Here is a 22,451-nt window from a genome sequence, read left to right on the forward strand (position 1 = left end):
GCTGTGTCCACAAGTCTGTTCTGTATGTCTCTGTCTCTCTTCCTGCTCTGTAAACAAGGTTTATCAGTACCATCTTTCTAGATTCCATATATATGTGTTAATATACGCACTTGTTTTTCTCTTTCTGACTTACTTCACTCTGAACAGGCTCTAGGGCTCATCCAACTCAGTTCAGCTGACTCGTATCTGTCCCTTTCTTTGGCTGAGTAATATTCCATTGTATATGTGTACCACAACTTCTTTCTCCATTCATCTGTTGATCCATGAATGACTTTTATGCATAAAGCTCTAAGAGCTTGATTAGTGGAGAAACTATGTGGGATTCAGGTCCCTTCTTCGTGTACTGATAGCCACCTTCTGACCCTGCAGGACGGAAGACAGGACCCCACACTGTGGTGAACAAATTGAGGTGTTGCTGAGGAACCGTTCCAGATGTCTCTGTCTCAGGTAACCTCAAATTTTCTTGGCTACATGTTAAGTTTAAACTCCACAGTTTCCTTGTAGAAAATGAGGGCAACACAGTTTATTGACAACAGCTAATCATCTAGAAATAAACCCTTGATACAAGCTGCATCAATTAGAATGTCGCCTAAAAGAAGATGCACAACGTTGAGAGTGTGAGTTAAGTTTTCTTTGGGGCGAAATGAGGACTACAGCCCAGAAGACAGTGATAGCTCTGAGAGACTGCTCCAAAGAGGCAGAGGGGAAATGTCAATATATGTGATTTTGGTGAAGGGGGAGTTCACACAATCAAACACTCATCTTAACAAAAAGTTTTCTGGTGGCCACAAGGAACTGGTGTCACCATGAAGCGGTTTAGTGCTTTTGTGGATGGGGGGAAATGCAAGGATCGGGATCAAGAAATCAGTTTCTGAAAATATCTAACTATCTAAAGACCTGTTCCACCAGTTTTCTTGGCGCAGAGTGTCTCACTCTCCACGCTGAACTCCCTTCAGGGTGTGTCGAAGGTCAACAGCTGCAGCAGAACAGAGCTCAATCTCCGGAAGAGGCAGATGGCAAATGCCCTTGGCAAGCGCCAATTTGTAGTTGACTAGACCTATGCCTGGGGTTTTTGAAGTCTCCTTCTCTGGTGGCCACATCATAAGCAGATGTCTGGAGCCGCCAACCACCAGGCCCTCTGCCGTATGGATGGAGCCAGTCTGCAGAAGAAGAAGAAAAAAACAAATCTGACAACCTGCAGAGCAAAGCATGGGTAAGAGATGCTCTGTCCTCCTGAAACGGAAAGGTTAACATTTTACATAACCTCCTGCTCCTTCTGCCTCTGTAACTCAGCTTGCTCTTCGTAAAGTCTGGATCATGTACGTCACGTAGTCTCAGAAAGTGGGAATTCATAATACTCTGAACTGGAGTTTATCTCATTCACCCTTGTCCTGCTCTTTGCAATCCCCCAGCCCCTGCAAACTCACAAACCTGCTTAATCATGCCTGTCCGTGTATATAAACTCTGTAACCCCTTTGTTCAGGGCTCAGAGCTTGGAGAGTTAACTCCTCTGGGCCTGCTGGTGTGATAAACCTGAGTTCTCCAACTGTCCAGGTGTGGTGCTTGGTTTCTCAAGGACTGGTCTCTGTAACACTCCACTTGTTCCTGTGGCCCAGCTGTACTTGTTCTTATCCATCGTTTGATTATGTGAAACAAATACCACAAATTCAAAGTCCTGTGGCTTAATATGAAATATACCTTGTTGCGATGATGAGGAGGGACCCAAATGGAAAGGGGCTGTGAAAAAGATGGCATGTTCTTGGAAGCCTGGTGTGCCATCATGTGCCCCCTTTGTGCACTTCCCACGTGGTTCAGTGGTAAAGAATATGCCTGCCAATGCAGGAAGTGCAAGAGACATGGGTTCAATCCCTGGGTCAGGAAGATCCCCTAGAGAAGGAAATGGCAACCCACTGCAGTGTTCTTCCCTTGAAAATCCCATGGACAGAGGAGCCTGGCAGGTACAGTCTATGTGGTTGCAAAGAATTGGACACAACTGAGCACGAACATCCCCTTGGTAAACTGAGGATTGGCTTGACCCTTACTACTAATCCATGCTGGCCTACATCAAAACATCAATACAAATCTGATATTCTTCAAGCCAAATGGCTTGCTTTTTTTCATATTCATGTCTCGTTACATCAGGGAGACCATAGATCGGGTGGTTTAAAAGTGTTGCCAAATGCCAAGTTCATGTGCCCAATGCAAGGTGAGGCCAGACAAATGGAAACATCAGACTGTGGAGCAAAGAAAGGTTTATTGCAAGGGCCAAGCAAGAAGGATGAGTGGCTTGAGTTCAAAAAACCTAAACTCCCTGATGGTTTTCAGGGAAGAGGTTTATAGGCAAAATTTGGGGTAAGGGGGCTTCCCTGGTTGTGCCAATGCAGGGGATGTGCGTTTGATCCCTGGTGCAGGATGCTCCCGCATGCCATGAAGCAACTAAGCCTGTGCACTGCAAGTACTGAGCCCCCGGCTACAACTACTGAAGCCCCTGCGCCTAGAGCCCATGCTTCAACAAGAGAAGCCACTGCAATGAGAAGCCCACACACCACAACTAGAGAAAGCCCTGGCACATCAGTGAAGACCCAGCACAGCCCATAAATAAATAAATGAAATGTTGCTTAAAAGACTTTCTTCTGATTGGCTGGTGCTGAGGTTAACAGGGTGTTGTTCCAGAAATCTTGGGCTTAGGCTTCCATTTGGGGTGGGGGGCGGGGGGACCTTAGTTCCTGCAAGAGAACTCAAGGGTATATTTTATGTATACTCCTTGGAGAGGAACCAGGACCCGGCTTTATTGCTGCACCATTGTTTCTTGACTGCCGCTCCATTGTTTTGGCATTCTGTCCGGTCCCTAGTAGGTTACCATTTGGATCTGCCCTTTGGAACTCAGGGAAGGTCTAGGAGGCCTAGGCCTTTTCTCTACAAAAAAGGAAGAAGACATGGAAAGAGAGCCCCTGCAGAGTCCTCCTTGATTTCAAAAGTGGGAGCTATTTTATTAGAAAGATCTGACTCAAGAATGATGTCCACGACTTTTCTGGTGGTCCAGTGATTAAGAATCTGCCTTGCAAGGCAAGGGATGCAGGTTAGACTCCTGGTGAGGGAATCCTGTGTGCTACGGGGTGAAGCCAGAAAAAGAAAAACAGGAAGGGTGAGGGAAGAAGCTTGTGTTTGCAGGCATGATGATGAAGAGATAGAACGTGGGGCGTTTGGAGCCACAGCTGGGTTTGTATTCCAGCTTTGCTGTTTTCTTGCTGCAGGATTCTGGACAAATCCATCAGCTTCTCTGTGCCTTGTTGTTTTATTTATAGAATACTAAGAGTAATAGACCTGCTATAGGGTTTTAGGGAAGACTGATTGAGAACATGGATTTATTCACTGCGAGGAGATCCAACCAGTCCATCTTAAAGGAAATCAGTCCTGAATATTCATTGGAAGAACTGATGCTGAAGCTGAAATTCCAATACTTTGACCACCTGATGTGAAGAACCGACTCATTGGAAAAGACCCCGATGCTGGGAAAGATTGAAGGCAGGAGAAGGGGATGACAGAGGATGAAATGGTTGGATGGCATCACTGACTCTATGGACATGAATTTGAGTAAACTCTGGGAGTTGGTGATGGACAGGGAAGCCTGGTGTGCTGCAGTCCGTGGGATTGCAAGGAGTTGGACATGACTGAGCAACTGAACTGAATTCCTTAACCAGATATTCAAAGGGACAGTGCTCTTTAAGCCACGTGATTTCCCAATAACTTTCAAACCAGGCATTCCTCTTCCAAAACTTTAGTTGAGTGGTGTTTAAGTCACTTTTGGTTTCTCCTCCAAAAAAAGTCTTTGAATTAGTTTCTCTTTCTAAAAATCTTTCCCACTGGCAACAAGCTTGGGCTCCTACTTGGTTCAGTTCAGTTCAGTCTCTCAGTCATGTCCGACTCTTTGTAAACACATGAACCGCAGCATGCCAGGCATCCCTCTCTATCACCAACTTCTGGAGTTCACCCAAACCATGTCCATTGAGTCAGTGATGCCATCCAATCATCTCATCCTCTGTCATCCCCTTCTCCTCCTGCCCTCAATCTTTCCCAGCATCAGGGTCTTTTCAAATGAGTCAGCTCTTTGCATCAGGTGGCTGAAGTATTGGAGTTGCAGCTTCAGCATCCATCCTTCCAATGAACACCCAGGACTCATTTCCTTTAGAATGGTCTGGTTGGATCTCCTTGCAGTCCAAGGGACTCTCAAGAGTCTTCTCCAACACCAGAGTTCAAAAGCATCAATTCTTCAGAGCTCAGCTTTCTTCACAGTCCAACTCTCGCATCCATATATGACCACTGGAAAAACGATAGCCTTGACTAGATGGACCTTTGTTGACAAAATAATGTCTCTGGTTTTCCAAATGCTGTCTACGTTGGTCATAACTTTTCTTCCAAGGAGTAAGCATCTTTTAACTTCATGGCTGCAGTCACCATCTGCAGTGATTTTGGAGCCCAGAAAAATAAAGATGGCCACTGTTTCCACTGTTCTCCCATCTATTTCCCATGAAGTGATGGGACCAGATGCCGTGATCTTAATGTTGAGTTTTAAGCCAGCTTTTTCACTCTCCTCTTTCATTTTCATCAAGAGGCTTTTGAGTTCCTCTTCACTTTCTGCCATAAGGGTGATGTCATCTGCATATCTGAGGTTATTGATATTTCTCCCGGCAATCTTGATTCTAGCCTGTGCTTCCTCCAGCCCAGCGTTTCTCATGATGTACTCTGCACAGAAGTTAAATAAGCCGGGTGACAATATACAGCCTTGATGAACTCGTTTTCCTATTTGGAACCAGTCTGTTGTTCCATGTCCAGTTCTAACTCTTGCTTCCTGACCTGCATACAGGTTTCTCAAGAGGCAGATCAGGTGGTCTGGTATTCCCATCTCTTTTAGAATTTTCCACAGTTTATTGTAATCCACACAGTCAAAGGCTTTTGCATAGTCAAGAAAGCAGAAATAGATGTTTTTCTGGAACTCTCTTGCTTTTTCCATGATCCAGCAGATGTTGGCAATTTGATCTCTGGTTCCTCTGCCTTTTCTAAATCCAGCTTGAACATCTGGAAGTTCACGGTTCACATATTACTGAAGCCTGGCTTGGAGAATTTTGAGCATTACTTTACTAGCGTGTGAGATGAGTGCAATTGTGTGGTAGTTTGAGCATTCTTTGGCATTTCCTTTCTTTGGGATTGAAATGAAAACTGACCTTTTCCGGTCCTGTGGCCACTGCTGAGTTTTCCAATGTGCCAGGAAATGTTCTGGGAGTGGGAGAGGATGCAGGTGAGCTGGATAGATGAAACCTTGCCATCCGCTCTTCCATTCTAGTGGAATTAGGTGATCAACAAAGAAATGCATGAATAACATATCAAGCAAAGATAAGTATTCTGCCTGAGATGAAGTAGAGGGATAGAGTGGGGTTTGACTGGACAGCAGCTCACAGGTTAGGGAAGGTCAGTCTCAGATCTGAATGTCACAGTGAAGCCAGCCATGAGGAAATAAGGAGCAGTTGGTGCAGGGAGAACAGCTAATGCTGGAGTCCTGGGGCAGGAATCAGTGTGATGCATTTGAGGAACAGAAATATGGTCATTGGAGCTGCAGGATATTGGGAGAGAGTAGTCGCAGATGGAATCGGATTACGTGGGGCTTTGACCACAAGGAGAGGAAATGTGTTTTGTCTTAAGTGCAACAAAAAGCCTGTGGAAAATTTTGAATTGGCAGATAACATGATTTCATAAGGGAGGTAATATGTTCACCACTGGTCCTGGCACAGGAAAACGCTGAGTGTGTTAGCTGCTGTTGCCGTTTTATTTAATCCTCACACCACCCTATGAGATGCTCACTGTGAAAGGAAATCATTCCAAACCTCATCAGAGGCAGAACTTTGTGGGCTGGGGTGATTTTCTGCCTCTTTGGGAAGGATCTAGGATTCCTAATAGAGCTCCGGACTATTTTTCTGATGGACTTGAAAGAAATTTAGCTTCCTTCTGGGAAGTTAGATTGACTCGACTCTGCTCTTGCTGTTTAGGTGGGCCCGGTAACCCTTGACCAGATAATCAAAGGTGCAGGGTTCTTTAAGTTGCATGACTTCCTAATAACCTTCAAGCCAGACATTCCTCTTCTAAAACTTCAGTTGAGTGGTGTTTAAGTCACTTTAGTTTCTCCCCCAAAGAAAAATCTTTGAATTAGCTTCTTTATTTTTTTTTCAAGTCTTTCCTATTGCCAACAGGCTTGAAATGAAATGTGGATAAATGTTTATACTCAGTTCATCCCCAAAACTGCTTTGACAGTATCATTAATATCACTATTCCACAGACAAGGAAACTGAGCCTGAGAAATGTTAAGTAACTTAGCCAATGCAGATTTCCACCCAAATGTTATGCATTCAAGCAATCTACTGGGCTCCTCACAAGGAAGACCAAACTCCACTTAAGCAATTCTGAACCTGAAGGGCGATCTGGTCCCCAGTCATCATATTTTCTTTTATTGCAATTCCGCTGCTATCTGTTTTATTTTATATTAATTTTTAAAGGTATTCTGTGACTCATCGTGACCTCTCTTTACTCCCCCAAGATATATATGTGTAGTTCATCTCCATTCACACTCTGCTTTGCTTTTTGGTTTTTAAGTCTTAATTTGCTATATATATATATAGTTTTTGTCTGTTTCATGTGGCATGTGGGATCTTGGTTCCCTAACCAGGGACTGAACCCATGACCCCTGCAGTGGCAGCATGGAGTGTTAACCACTGGACCACTAGGGAAGTCCTAATTTGCTCTTTCACTAATTGAACCCAATCCTAACTAGAATGGAAACCTTTCTCCTGTTTGTCAAGAGTCACAAAATCTGTTTTTCTGGTTTAGGATGTCTCTTATTTGAATCTTCTGTGCATCCAAGCCCAGGGGTGCAAATCATTAGTGTCCATGATTCATGCCAAACATACAACCAGACTGTATGTCTGCCAAGCTGAAGTAAACGAGGCACTAGCCCTGGAAAAAAAAGTCCTGAATGAGGTCACTGAAGGATGCTATAACACTCCAGATCATCTTGGACTGGAGGACGGGGCAAGTCCTGATGTATAGCCAATGAGCCTCATTTTCGTAGAATGAAATTGATTCCATGGATGTACTGGAACCAGTTTAAATAAGCTCATGTTAAATTTTCAGGAAGTTTGTGGAGTAGTTGGTGCCAAGTTGGTAGCTTGAAATTGGCCACAGAGGGAGTATTTATACCAGAGAAATTGGTAAAAGCCACAAATCAGGGCTTTCATACCCCATATAGCCAGTTTTTAAACCCTCAGCAGTAACCATTGCAAGCGCCCTTCTGGCTCCTGTTTTTCCCTGCCTAGTTATAGAATAAGAGGACGTGGAGAAACAGTGGGAAGGCTTCCAGGACAGGTTTGTGCTGGTGTCTGTTTTCCTGCATGCATTTTTCCTTCTCATACGTGCTGTCAAGAGATCTGTATGTAGTCAAACAGACCCCTAGCAGAAATGCAGTTCACTGTTATTTCCCCTCGGTTGAATCCCGGATCCCTTACTACTGGCTGGTCAGTTATCCACAACTCTGGACCCTTTTCCTCATTGCTATAACAAGGGTAATATCTCAACCTCATAGTGTGCAAGTTATACATGATGGACAAGGGTACCGAGGAAAGGCTCTGCTTAGAACTTGATGCATTCTAAGCCTTCAATAAACAATGCTGCTGCTGCTAAGTCATGCCTGACTCTGTGTGACCCCATACACGGCAGCCCACCAGGTTCCCCCATCCCTGGGATTCTCCAGGCAAGAATATTGGAGTGAGTTGCCATTTCCTTCTCCAATGCATGCATGCGTGCTAAGTTGCTTCGGTCATGTCCGACTCTGTGCGACCCTATGGACAGCAGCCCACCAGGCTCCTCTGTCCATGGGATTCTCTAAGCAAGAATGCTGGAGTCGGTTGCCATTTTTTTCTCCCTAATAAACAGTAGCTCTAATTAAAAGTGTTATTATTTACTAGGTATTCACAGACACTCAGAGGACTCCTGCCCTCTTTGCTGTAATTGTTGTTGTTCAGTTGCTCAGTTGTGTCTGACTCTTTGCGACCCTATGAACAGCAGCACCCCAGTCTCCATCTTCCATCGTGTCCTGGAGCTTGCTCAAATTCATGTCCATTGCATTGGTGATGCTATCCAACCATCTGACCATCCAACCATCTGTCGCCCCCTTCTCCTCCTGCCCTCAATCTTTTCCAGCATCAAGGTCTTTTCCTAAGAGTCAGCCAACGTACTGGAACTTCAGCTTCTAGAGTCTAGACCTCACATCTCTGGTCCAGAGCCCTGCACCAGCCTGGCTTGCACCAACTCCCCCCACAAGGTGGCGCTCTCCTCCTACTTGTGCTAGATAAGGCTGGGAGCCCCTCAGAGCTGTGATTCTCTTGTCATCCCAGTCACACCAGCCACACACATTTTCTCCTTTTCATTCAGTGACTGCCTCCCGGTGATGCCTCAAGTGCATCGAGCTTCACAAGCTTTTTGGCTAGAAAGAAGTGGGAGAGGGAAACCTCTCTTGAAACATGTTGATTTGGCCTAGATGGCTTTTCATTGACATACAGAAGAAATTTTGTGACTCTGTGCAAAATCTTTTGATTCACTGCAAGGGTGTTTTTAACTGGTAAGAAGCTTAAGTCTTTAGGGGATTCTTTCTTATTTTTTTTGGCTGTGCTGGGTCTTTACTGCAGCACATGGCTTTTCTCTTCATTGTTGTACATTGCTGTAGCGTGCATTAGTCTAGTTGAGGTGAGCAGGGGCTCTTCCCCAGTTGTGGTGTGTGGTTTCTTGTGGTGGAGCAAGACCTGAGGGCTCTAGCGTGTAGGCTCAGGAGTTGGGGGGCACTGGCTTAGTTGCTCCACGGCATGAGGGCTCTTTCCATACCAGGGATTGAACCAGTGTCCCCTGCATTGCAAGGCGGATTCTCAACCCCTGGACCACCAGGGAAACCCAGGGATTCTTTCTGTCCTCTTTTGTCTGTCTTGGTTCCTTTTTCCTCATTCCCAGAATCCTTAAGGCCACATGATAGAGTGGTGTCAATATGGTGTCAGCAATCAGACAGACTTAGATGTGACATATGTTTCTGACATATGTTTGGAGAAAGAAACGGCAACCCACTCCAGTATTCTTGCCTGGAGAATCCCATGGATGGAGGAGCCTGGTGGGCTACAGTCCACGGGGTCGCCAAGAGTCGGACACGATTGAGCGACTTCACTCACTTCTGAGGCTTATCCATTGAATGACCTTGGGGTACTTACTTGAATTTCTAACCTTCAGCTTCCTCATCCACAAAATGGGGATATCTATCTATCTTATCTACTATCTATCTATCTTATCTCTCTCTCTCTGTCCTTCTATCATCTGTCTGTCTTGGGCTAGTCCTGAACTTCACAACTGCCAATACGTTAGATTTACCTACAGAACTTCTCAAAAATAGATGCTCCCTTGGCTCTAATCCCAAAGACCGATTCAACCAGGCTACTTTAGAACTTCCTGGGGGATTCTATGTGCAGTGAGGAGGGTTCAGAAGGGCCGAGATCCTGGTATGAAACCTCTCTAAGCCTCAGCGGCCTCATATGCTCAGAACCTGCAAGTCCCAGACCTCAAGAGCTCACACAAATGCAAAATGAGTCTCTTGGCCAACAGCCACTTGGTGCATGCTGTCCTTCACCTGTTCAGATTAGCAGGCAGTGCAATCTCTTCGACACCCACCCTTTGTCTTCAGCGGCCTTTCCTGGGAAGCCTAAGAAACTTTGCCGTTGCTCTTCAGGTGAGAAAAACAATACTTGGGGTCCTTGGCCCCTGCTGAAGCTGGGCAGAACCTGTAGTCAGGAGAAATGTCAGCTCTTGCTGTGGTTCCACAGAGAGCAGTGAGGGATGCTCCTTCTCCTGGGCTACCCTTGGTCAAGGATACTCTTCCCTCCAGTTGGCCCAGGTGGTTAGGGATGTGGCCAATCAGAGGTCTGCTCTTTCATTTCATATCAAAAGCAACCATAAGGCCCAGCCCATCACCCAAAAGCAGTATCATGAATTGAACAGCATCCACTCATTTCCCGGAACAAGCTGCTCCGTCAACCTTTGTGCAGTTGCCTGGTCCATACTCCTCCTTCTTGATGAGTTTCCTCTTGGAGCTCCCTCTTTTTCTTCTCACCATCTGGCCGCAGGTAGGTCCACCCGTGTCAGACATGTTCTAAAAAATACCAGAAGTAGATAAATACCTACTCCTTTCTCCCAGAAGGCTCCTTGGCCCACCGTGTAGGTTCACATACGTAAACAGTCCATGAGAAAGGATTCACTATCGATTTGCTTATCAGCCTCTTTTAAACTCAGGCCCTTTCCAAGCCTATCTCTACTAAAAAAAGTCCCTTTCCCCAAACCAGCGGGTAGGAATGCATTTACTTTGCACATGTGTAACACAAGGGGACTACTGAAATGATTGTTTCCAAGATAAAGGACAACTTGCGTCAAAAGTAAGTTCAGATTTTCACCCTGGAGCCCACAAAGTAACCAAGATGGTAGTTTTCTTTTCTTTCTTTTTTTAAAAATAAATATTTATTTGTTTATTTTTGCCTGTGCTGGGTCTTCATTGCTGCGCAGGCTTTTTCTCTAGTTGAGGCGAGCGGGGCTCACTCCTTAGTGGTGGTGAACGGGCTTCTCATTGCGGTGTCTTTTCTTGTTACGGAGCACAGGCTCTACGGCCCCGTGGACTCAGGAGCTGTGACTCCCAGGCTCGAGAGCCCAGGCTCAGGAGCTGTGGCTCATGGGCTTAGTTACTCTGTGACACATGGGATCTTCCCGGATCAGGGATCAAACCCGTGTCTCCTGAGTTGGCAGATGGATTCTTTACCACTGAGCCACCAGGGAAGCCCCAAGATAGCAGTCTTCTTAGTTTCAGCTAATTCTAGGATTTAAACTCCTCTGGGCAGCCCATGAGATGTACAGGTAGTTGATATGAATGGCAACCTCGCAGGGTGGCTGAGAATGACAAGTGAGATGTAATGTAGAAAGAGCAATTAGTAATGGATTGTTATTACCCGTTTCTGTTACGCTCATCAGCATCTAAGCAGAGTTGCCCCTAACGGTGGGTACCCCAGGACCAAGTTATCCCTGCTCTTCTTCCTACCTTCTTACAGTAGTCAGTGTAGGGATCCAGGGCCCTGACCAATACAACTCGGGGTCCCAGGTTCTCATCCTTATCGCCAATTTGCCAGTAAGATAATTTCAGTAATACAGCCTGTCCTCTATTTTTTTTAACCTGTCCTCTTAAATGCAGAGCTGTGGGCCCAAGTGTTACTTGCTGTCTTTCCCTTCTATTGCAAGAATTCAAGAAAGCAACTTTGGGTCAGAAGTTGGTTTGAGTTGGTTTTTGAGCTTTCCTTCTCCTCCAAATAGATCCAAATGTCTGCAAGGGGTTAGGAGAAAATTGGGGAAGGCCTGGTTTGAGCCATGTTATCCAACATAGCAAACCCAATGCCCTAAATATGGAAGCTTCCCTGATAGCTCAGTTGATAAAGAATCCACCTGCAATGTGGGAGACCTGGGTTCAATCCTTGGGTTGGAAAGATTCCCTGGAAAAGGGAAAGGCTACCCACTCCAGTATTCTGGCCTGGAGAATTCCATGTACTTGGGGTCACAAAGAGTTGGACACGACTGAACAACTTTCACTTGCAAATATGGAAGCTATCTGGAACTTACCTGACCTTTTAGGAGAGTACAGTCCTGGAACTTGAGTCTCACGTGGCTCCTTGGGCCTGCTGCCCATTTCTCAGAATCTGCAAGTGAGGAGGCTTATATTGAGCTCCCATAAACCTACAAGAATTCTCCTGTTTGGAAGGCTAAACACTTCTACCCCAGGGTTTTAGTGCCTGCTGACATTTTAAGAAATGTGTGCTTATTTGTCTAAGGCAGGTCTATTTGGGGGTCTTGCTGCAGTTGCTTGCTATCGCTGATGTGGGCTCAGTTACCTAAGAGGCTGGCCGTGCCTCTCTTGTGGATGGTCATGAGACAGATTCTGGGAATGGTGCTGACTTGGCTCAGTGGCTGACTGGATGAAGCAGGAAGGGAGAGGAGGTTCAGGTGGATAAGTTTCCTCTAGAATAAGTATTAGCCAACTATAGCCCAAGTGGTGCTACTGGTAAAGAATCCACTTGTCAATTCAGGAGATGTGGGTTTGTTTCCAGGGTCGGAAAGATACCCTGGAGTAGGAAATAACCCACTCCAGTATTCTTGCCTAGAAAATCCTGTGGACAGAGGAGCCTGGTGGGCTACAGTCCATGGGGTCCCAAAGAGTTGGACACAACTGAGTATGAATATGCAACTATAGGCAACAGGCCAAATCTAGCCTGCTGCCAATTTCTGTTTTTACCTCTTTATTTTGAAATAAGCTAAGACTTCATGGCCACCGATTTTGTAAATGGCGTCTTGTTGGAACGTTACCACACTTATTTGTTTACAGACTGTCTATGGATGCCTTCCTGATACTGCAGAACTGAGTCATCTCAACAAACAACATAGGACATGGAAAGCCTAAAGCCTGTGCCAGCTAGCTCTTTGCACAAAAAGCTTGATGATCTCTGTGCTGGAGTCAAAGATGCTTCTCACAGAACCGCCTCGAATTTCCTCCTTGCTGCCACCAAAGGCCTCAAGATCCCTGTTGAATCAGAGAACTCTAGAGTAGGCAAGGGGCATTAGTGGGCAGCCAATGCAATTTCTCCTCTGAGACTGGAATCTCCCAAGGATATCTTCTCAAGAGATCCCTTGGGGATCAGACACACCATTGCCTGAAGGGGTTAACTCACCCTCTTTGGGAAGTTGTGGTGGTTGGAAAATGAATCCTTATATTGAGCTAAAATCTGGAGGAAAGAAAAGTTGTTGAAGCTGTATTATTTATGATGCCATCTGCTGCTTTGGAGGAGGAAGGAAGACTATTTTCAGCAAGATGGGCTGTGATGCCTGTCTTGTGTGGAGTGGTCTGATGGGTGTGGAGGAGATGTGTGGAAGTTGGGGTGCTCTGAGCAGGAAAAGATGCTGGCTGCTTCTATTAATAGAGAGAAGGACACAGAGAACGGATGCTGGAGAGGCATGGCTGGACAGTAGCGGGTCCTCCTGGTTCTCCACTGCAAAGAATTCTTTTTTGTCAGAGGACAGCTCTGTGTTCCCACTTCTGGTCTCTGATGAGATATATGAAACCAGCAGGAAAGAAGACCAAACTGAAAGCAAGAGAACAAGTAGGACTGCAGAGAGTGGGCTGCTGCTCTTCATGGGATTAGCGAAGGCGACCTGCTCCATTAGTGGAGTCCCTAATGGGCCCATGCTTGAAAAAAGTAAGTCTGAAGAATTAGCAGCCAATACATTGTTAGTCTTGTGTACTGTCGATTCTGCCTTGCTGCTTTTGAACCATCTGACTTCACTTATTTTTATTTGCTTTTTGACATGAGATCATTTTTTTACATTCTCTTTTTAACTCACTCCTAACAGTGTAATGCAAGTCTTTTTTCGCATTCTGGGTTCTGGATAATTCATCCACAGTTATCTATTTTCTGATGTTAGACGTGCATTGCATGTCCAAGTTGATGAAACATGACGTGCTATGGTGGACAGATCTTGGGCATTAGATGGGCAGACCTGGGTTTGAACCTAGTTTAGCCACCTCCGATGTGTGGGTTGGTAATCCTTGCCTAAATTAGTTTGGTTCTTAATCTCTTTGATTACTCAAGAATTATGGTTCTTTCATGTAGGAGTTTAAGAGGTACTGTTAAAAAACCAGACCAGGGACTTCCCTGGTAATCCAGTGGTTAAGACTCTGTACTTTCAATGCAGGAGGCGTGGGTTCGATCCTGGTGGGGGAACTAAAGTCCTGCATACCTGTGGTCAAAAAACAAAAACAAACAACACATAATAATAAAGTTTCGCTTAAAAAAATGAAACCAAACACCTGGTTGAGTGTGTTCGGTTTCAGATGCTATAATGACTAAATATTGATTCTTTTCCCAGTTTTTACAAGCTTGACCAGTCTTTGTATAAGATGCTCCAGATAAGGCAAAGATGAATGTGATGCGGGTCAGGATAGCAGCTAGGTTTTATTTCATACGCCAGCTCTCATGGAGAGTGCTGCTCCAGGGAGAGTTGTGTGGAGATGGATTTTAAGGGTCAGTAGGAAGAGTGTCATAGTTGATTAGCCATGTCCTTGGGCTCGGGAGCGGGCAGAGGGGGACACGAACGTTGCTGACACAAGCCCTGCTTTGGGGAAGTCAGAGCTAATGGGGCGTGAAACTCCTGGAGAAGCGTGAGAGCGATGGTAGCACTTCTACATATGTTATGTCTGGAGCCCTCTCGTGAATTATTATTCTCATTTTACACGTGAGGACATGGAGGCTCAGACAGGCTGAGTAATTTTCTTACTATGTAGAAAATGCTGGCAATGAGATCGAAACTCAAATCTGTTTGACCTCAGCGGCTTTTGTTTGCAGCTACTAACTTTTTAAACCGGGGCGTTCAAATTGAACTTCTTTTTGAAAAATGAGGTCAACTTTGGATACTTTAAGATTTGTCAAAGTGTGGTCATCTTGTGCCCAGCTTGATGAATTTCCATTACACCTGGATCATTTAAATACCCCAGTGAAACCACCAATTAGTGTATTTGGCTCTGTCTGGTCTCAGTTGCGACATGTGGGATCTATTGCTGTGGTGTAGTGAAAAACTTATTGTATATCAAAAGTGAGTAAGAATGACTTATTTTTGTATTTGAAATGGTGTTGGGGTCTAGGTTGAGATAACCTTTTCAACAAGAAGAATCTTTTGTGGGAGAGACAGAGCATGGAGCCTATTCTTCATTGGACAGGATTATCTCAAGCTTCGTTTAGAACGTCTGCTCTTCTTGGTACTCCACCCTGAAATGCCTTTGTGCATCCTCTCACCACTGTGCCAACTAGTCCTGTAAATTTCCACAATATCCTTGAGGATGGCATCACTCCCACGAGAATCACGGTTCTAACTCGACTCCCTCATTTTACAGATGAGCGAATCACTTTCTTGAAAAAGGAGGAACTTCTTCCCAATTCTCACAGGGACTTAGAGATTAATCATGAATTGCAATCTCCTGACTCTTTATTCTAAATCAGGAACCCATCCATCCACAGCAGGTGCAGCTGGAGCTTCGAGTCAAACAGATTTGGGTTCAAATTCTGGCTCTGCTTTTAGGCAAATGGCTTCATCTTTCTGAGCCTCTGTTTCATCTTTTGCAAAAATTGGGATTAAAAATAGCATTTCCCTTAAAGACTTGGTATGAGGATTCAGCAGGTTTATTTCTATACATTCCTGGCACATAGTGAGATCTCAATATATAGTAGCTATTATTTGTTGTTGTTCCAGTTGCTAAGTCGTGTCCAACTCTTTGCAACTCCATAAACTGTAGCTCACCAGGCTCCTCTGTCCGTGGGGTTCTCCAGGTGAGAATACTGGAGGGGGTTGCCATTTCCTTCTCCAGGGGATCATCCAGGATGAAGGATCAAACCTGTGTCTTCTGCGTTGACAGTGAGAATCTTTACTACTGAGCCATCGGGGAAGCCCAGTAGATAGTATATTACCCCTTTAAAGCTCATTTATCTAAGTGCCCACAGAAAATGGTGTTTCGTATGCTGGGAGAATTTCTCCATTTGAACTTTCCTCTGCAGAGAAACATTTGTCTTTATCTTTTGTTTCCAAAGCTTCAAATCATCCTTTTCCAGAGCAAAGCATCCTTCTAATCCCCTCCCACCACAGCTGTCCTGCTGCTAACACAGTTAAGGACACAGTATCTTGGCCTAAGTAGCTCAGAGCATTCTGACAACTTAGCCCCTCACTTAAAGAGTGGAAGGAACTTTGGAGCTGCAGCTGATGTGAAAAGAATGAAGAAAGAGGATGAAATGTGTGCCAGGTGCACAGTGAATGGTTGAGTTTTCTCATTTTACCAACATCCCATGAGGCGGGAATTGTTTATTATCACCTCCACGTTCAGTTCAGTTCAGTCGCTCAGTTGTGTCCGACTCTTTGCAACCCCATGGACTGCAGCATGCCAGGCTTCCCGGAGTTTTCTCAAACTCATGTCCATTGAGTCGGTGATGCCATCCAATCATGTCATCCTCTGTCATCCCCTGCTCCACTTTACACCTAAGAAAATGAGGAGCTGAGCTGTTACAGCCCTTTGTTAAAGTCACACTGAGACAAGACAGCATCAGGTTTGGTGGACGTTCTCTTGATGCGGTTACTTTCAAAAGCAGATCCTGAAATAAAGATTTGGGTGCAAATATTCTCTTTGGGAGAGGTTTTTGTGGTCATCTTATTGCCTCTCGGCTCTGATGCATCCTTCAATATGTGAGGGAAGATCCCCTGGAGAAGGAAATGGCAACCCACTCCAGTACTCTTGCCTGGAAAATTCCATGGATGGAGGAGCCTGGTAAGCTACAGTCCATAGGATCACAAAGAGTCAGACATGACTGAGCAACTTCACTGCTGATAAAGGAATTTCTTTTAAGTATTTCTTCTTTAACAGGAACATGTTGCCGAGCTTTCTCAGACAAGGAAGCTGGAGGGGTGTTCCTGGAGGGGGAGGGTCTCCTGCCATTTCTGTGCTGTATGGGGCTCAGTTACGGGTGTGGGGGCATTCAGTGGAACCTGCCCATGGGTCAAAATGTGGTCCTGCTGCAACTTTGCAGCCTCAGTGTGTGGATAACCTTTGTGCAACCCTCTCGGTCGGGAAACTAGAGTCAGAAGCACAGCTCACGTGCTCTGATGGACTCTTGTCCCCGCTGACTCCCACACTCCACATCTCCACAAATCAGGTGGTGCTTGACTGCTCCCCCAAAAGGACTCTGGAGGGTGGTTTCTTGCTTGCAGCCCCTCCAGACCAGCTCCAGCCTAGCCAGAGCCACAGACTTCTCTACTATCCTGTGGGCTTTCCCAAAGAAGCTAGAATGTCCCCCATCTTTGCCTATGGGTGCTCAGCCTAAGCCATAGGGTGCCTTATACAGTTACTCTTTATCACAGGTAATGGTTCTTTGTGTTACACTTCCTCTGGTTAAGTCATGGTGTATTCTGTCTCCTGATCACTGTCATAGCACGTGATCACTGGAAGAAGGCGAAAGAGTAGGGCAGGGAAAAAAGCCAATTAGAAAAGCATTAACGAGTGGATCACTATTATCGGTACTTGGGATACAATCACACTTGTGTCCTTTGAGACTCTAAGTGCCCCAGCAAGAGACAAGAGGACTTCATATTTATCTACCAACTCCTGTCTCTCATTGATTGAGGGTTGCTTTTGGGAACTTTAATTCCCTGGCACTTTGGTTCTGCCCTGCATGCCTGAACTTCCCAAGGCCTATTTTACTTGTGTAGTTAGAACACCCCCTCAGGTAGAGAGAAACAGGTCCTTGATGGTAACATCCCTTTGAGCATGGGAACTTCCTGTGATGCTACAGGGGACCTCTAGGGTGGACCAAGGTGATGGGGGCAGCCATGGTGTAGCTACTATAGACTTGTTGGGGGAGACTGGGTGGCAGATGAATGGCTCAGACTGATTCAGGGTGAAGTTTCTGGAAAAGTCCAGTGGTAGATGATCAAATGCTCTCCTGACTGGTAGAATTTAATTGTATGGTCAGTGTTTGCTCTGGATAATTGGGTTTTCCTTTGACAGTCTCACTGGCTTGCTAGCTGCCTTGGAAGACACTGTTTTTTAACCATTTCACATACAAAAACCCAGACCTGGCTTCCATCAAGAGCTGGCAGCCCTGCCATTTTCAGGAGGTGCTGATGGTTGTGGCATCCAAGAGGAAAAAAGGCAGTGGTGTTTGTATTTTCCATTTTGCCCTTTACAAGAACATTTCAGCTGAAGCGAAAGGCTTTTTTTTTCCCCTTCACCCTGGGTGTTTTAATAGAATTCTTGGTGACATTAAGCCCTTTTAATTCTGAGTACCAGCTTCTAAAGTTCAGTGACGACAGAGCTCTGTTCAGCTGTGGAATGCAGTGGATACCAAGGTGAGAGATTTTAATCACCGGGAGGACCAGAGTAAAAATACAGCCAGGAGGCAAGGTTATTACAAAAGGCCATGGGCAATGTTTGTCTGTGGGAAACTGTAGGCTGAAAGAGATTACTTTTATATTGAAATTTTTAAATCATTCACATTTTGCAAGATGGTAATCAATGTAGAGGGTTTCAAAACTGGCAATATGTTCTTTCTACATGTAAAATAGTCAGTGAAGGAAAAACAAGGAAACTTACTCTGTCCTAAAATGAAAAGATCTCTGAGACATGTGACAAAAGCAGGAAAAACTGAATAGTTAATTACCGCATGAGAAAGAAAGGGGAGAAATTATACAGTCACCTTTGCTTGTATGTATATAAAAATCTAATAAAAGTATCTATGTATGGTTTAGGAGGGCAAAAACAAAGTGATTTGTTTTTTCAGTTTATAACTTTTATGTCATTTTCTTTTAAAAATCACATCAAAGTATTTTCTGTCCAGATAAATGAAACCAAAGCCCGGTGAAGAACACGATCATTGGAGAACATGTCTCTGTTCTTTGATCATTTGTACAAACTTTGAAGGCAGCGTTGGATGGGAAAATGCATTCCATAAAGTCAAATATCTGTGCATCAGTTCAGTTCAATCAGTCAGTCGTGTCCAACTCTTTGTGACCCCATGGACTGCAGCACGCCAGGCTTCCCTGTCCATCACCAACTCCTGAAGCCTACTCAAACTCATGTCCATTGCATCAGTGATGCCATCCAACCATCTCATCCTCTGTCATCCCTTTCTCCTCTTGCCTTCAATCCTTCCCAACATCAGGGACTTTTCAAAGGAGTCAGCTCTTCGCACCAGGTGGCCAAAGTATTGGTTTTAGCTTCAGCATCAGTCCTTCCAATGAATATTCAGGACTGATTTCCTTTAGGATGGACTGGTTGGATCTTCTTGCAGTCCAAGGGACTCTCAAGAGTCTTCTCCAACACCACAGTTCAAAAGCATTAATTCTTAGGTGCTCAGCTTTCTTTATAGTCCAAGTCTCACATCCATACATGACCACTGGGAAAACCTTAACTTTGACTAGATGGACCTTTGTTGGTAAAGCAATGTCTCAGCTTTTTAATATGCTTTCTAGGTTGGTCATAGTGATTCCTTTGCAAACATTGTGGGTGTGTGTGTTTTTACTCGATCATGGAAAATTTTTTTGCATCTATGCTGCTATTTACCACACAGGCAGCAGAGGGCAGTGTTTCCCTGTTTTCCTTTGTGCTTTTCCCCATCTCCACAGCCTCAAAGGCAAAACCAACCAAGATAATTCAAATCTATGATAAAATGTACCACATTTTCTAGGTTTGTGTTGTTACTCTCTCAGCCCCAAAATGGGACTTGAAGCTTCCAACAGGCTGCTTAATGATTATTCAAGAGGGGCTGGTGATTGGGTTTGCTGGGGTGGTTTTTTTTTCCTCTCTTGTCTTTCTCCCCTTTTGTCATTCCACTCAGCTCCCATCCATCACTTTCCATAATCAAGTCATAGAAAAAGACCCTTAGGTTATGAAAATTCACAGCCTTCTCTCTCTCCCTCTCTCTTTTACTTTGCAGATAAGACTCGGAATTTGGAAGGCAAAACAAACAAACAAATAGAAAGGGAGAATTTTGGACTTCCATAAATAGTGCTAATGCTGTGGGGAAAGAGAGAGCTAAAAGGGGGCGAGCCTAAGCCGTGTCTGAGTGGTTACCTGTGTGCCTGGCTGGGGGCGCTCCTGGGGTGAGTTCTCACATTCCCTACAGCGAGGACGCGCATGAGCCATTTTGAAAAGGAGATGAAAGCTCACAGGTGATGGACACTGCCCAAATTCATGCTGCTGTAAAAAGATAGAATTGGGAGGCAGATTGCATCCAAAGCTGGGCAATTGACACGTTTTTTTCCCTGCACCATCCTAAGCAGACAGAAGGTGTTGTAGCCACACGTTCCGGGAAACAAACTCACTCAGAAGGACAATGCAGATACCAGAGTGCTGTTTATGACACCGGCAGGTGCAAGGCAGAGTCTCCTCTTCGCCAAGGACTCCGACCAGCTTTTGTGAAAACCTTATATACCCTAAGTGTATGTGCTCAAACCCACCTCCCCAAATTCTCTGGAACTAATCTGAACATAGGAAAAGAAAGATGCAATCAAAGTTAACCCTTCATTCGTCTGCCTTGAGCCTAGGTAGTTAACAGTGGACAATTATCAGAAGGCCTCTGGTCATACCTCAGTAAGCATAATAGAATGTATGATTGATTCTATGCAGTTACACAGATAATTAGGGTATTTTTTTATGCAATGAGATAGTCTAGGTATGAGCCCTAGGGCTCTTCCTTCTGGGGGCCTGATTTTCCTGTTGGTATGTCGTTTCCATAGATACTGGGCATAGAGCTCAAAGCCCACAGTCCAGCCATGATGGAATCCTGCTTTCAAGATGGAGTCTGTTCTGTTTCCTTCTTCAAAGGCAGTGCTGGCCCTTCGGCTCTCTCTCTGGCCGCCCCCCCCGCCCCCTCTGGCTTCCCCAGGGCTCCGTACTCAACTCTGACATGAGCATGCACCATTCTTTCCACACAGTGTCTGGGAGGAGACAAAAGGGAGAAGCGAAAACCTCAGGAGCTCCCCTGTGTTCAGCAGACGCCCGTCTTTGTTGTACCCAGTCAGAGCTTCCTTCAGCAAAGGCAGCAACATTGGATGGCCCAAGGCCAGAGATTCCTTGAGCTGTGTGATGCTGTGGACTTGGGGAAGTCTTGTGTTGAGAAACACCAGCTCCCCCGGAGACTGGTGGCCCTCGCCCATGCCAAGTGGGACAAGGAGAAGGTCTCCATGGGGGTAAGCATGGCTTTTGCAGGTTTTTTATTTTTTTTTATTTTTATTTTTTGGCATGCTGCTGTGGCATGCGGGGGTCTTAGTTCCCTGACCAGGGACTGTACCTGCGCCCCTTACAGTGGGGGTGGGGTTAACAGCACCGTTTCCAAATTGTTTTGGAATAGTTTGTGTGTGTGTAAGTGTGTTTGTAACCAAAACCATGGTAGCAGGACCCTTCGGGGCCTTCCCAGGACAGGCCTTCCCCCTTATCCCTCGATTTAACTTCTCTTCTAAGCACCTAGATAACAGTATCCGATGCAAATTTCCTAAGTTGTTTTGCAGGTGTGACAACAGGAAGAGGTTAACTACTTGATGACCTTGAGCACAGGTCAAGCCCTGGGGTTCCTGGAGCCTGAGGACTGATAAAGTTGACCCCTGTGACACCACCTGTTCCCTCACCAGCTGTCAATAAGAGAACTCTGCACGGTCTGATCACGTACTCTGCTACCCTCTTCCCTCACCCGGCTCTTAGAAATGCTCTGCTAAATGCCTGCAGGGAGCTCGAGGTTTTCTAGGGCCTGAGTCACCCCCTCTCCTGGCTCGGCACTGCAATAAAGCATTCTCAGCTCTGAACTCTAATGTTGCAGTTTGGTCTCACTGTGAGTCGGGCACAGGAACTTGGTTAACACAGTTTCTAAGTGCTCCTGCTTTCTCACCCCAACTTCCTGGCAAATGCCCGCAGGTGAAGATGATGGTGAAGATGCAGAAATGGACGGTTTGGAGCAGTTGTTGTTGTTCAGTCGCTCAGTCGTGTCCAGCTCTGCAGCCCCGTGGACTGCAGCAAGCCAGGCCTCTCTGTCCTTCACTATCTCCCAGAGTTTGCTCACACTCGCATCTGTTGATTGAGTCAGCATTGGATGGACTAATTACAGTAGCAAGCAAAGGACAGTGGTGAAGCACATTTTACCCATAGTGAATGTCTTTGGAATAGTCTTGGGCGGCGTCCAGCCGCTGTTTGAGTAACACCAGCTCTCCTGGAGACTTGTGACCAGTGCTAAGTAGGATAAGGAGAAGGTCTCCTTGGGGGTAAGCATGACTTCTGCATGGTTTATTTTATTTTATTTTTTTTGGCCTCCCTGCTGTTGCATGTGGGATCTTAGTTCCCTGAGCACGGATTGAACCTGCACCCCCTACAGTGGACATGTGGAGTTTTACCCACTGGACAGCCAGGGAAGTCCCCTCTTTCCCACGTTTTAAAACTTGCTGTGTTGCCGTTTCAACAGAGAGGAGCAAACAGCAGACTGAGGTCCTTGTGGGGGCAACAGCAGGCAGCTAGAATATTTTTAGGTTGCCTCCTTAGTTATATTCTGTTCATGGCAAAAGATTATGATCTTCTGTTTACAGAAGTAAAACGTGTCCTTTGCAATACATTTTGATTAAAAAATTAACTTAAACATAGATGAGCCCATATAGGGTACCTGGCATGTACGTGTAGCAAAAGTGATGAAACGGTTTGAAAATGAAATATGGAGATGCTGGACAGATTATTTCTAAAGTGTCTTCGATCTTAGTCAACCGATGACTTT

The sequence above is a fragment of the Capricornis sumatraensis genome, chromosome 7, assembly GCF_032405125.1.
Source record: "Capricornis sumatraensis isolate serow.1 chromosome 7, serow.2, whole genome shotgun sequence".
Lineage (NCBI taxonomy): Eukaryota > Metazoa > Chordata > Mammalia > Artiodactyla > Bovidae > Capricornis > Capricornis sumatraensis.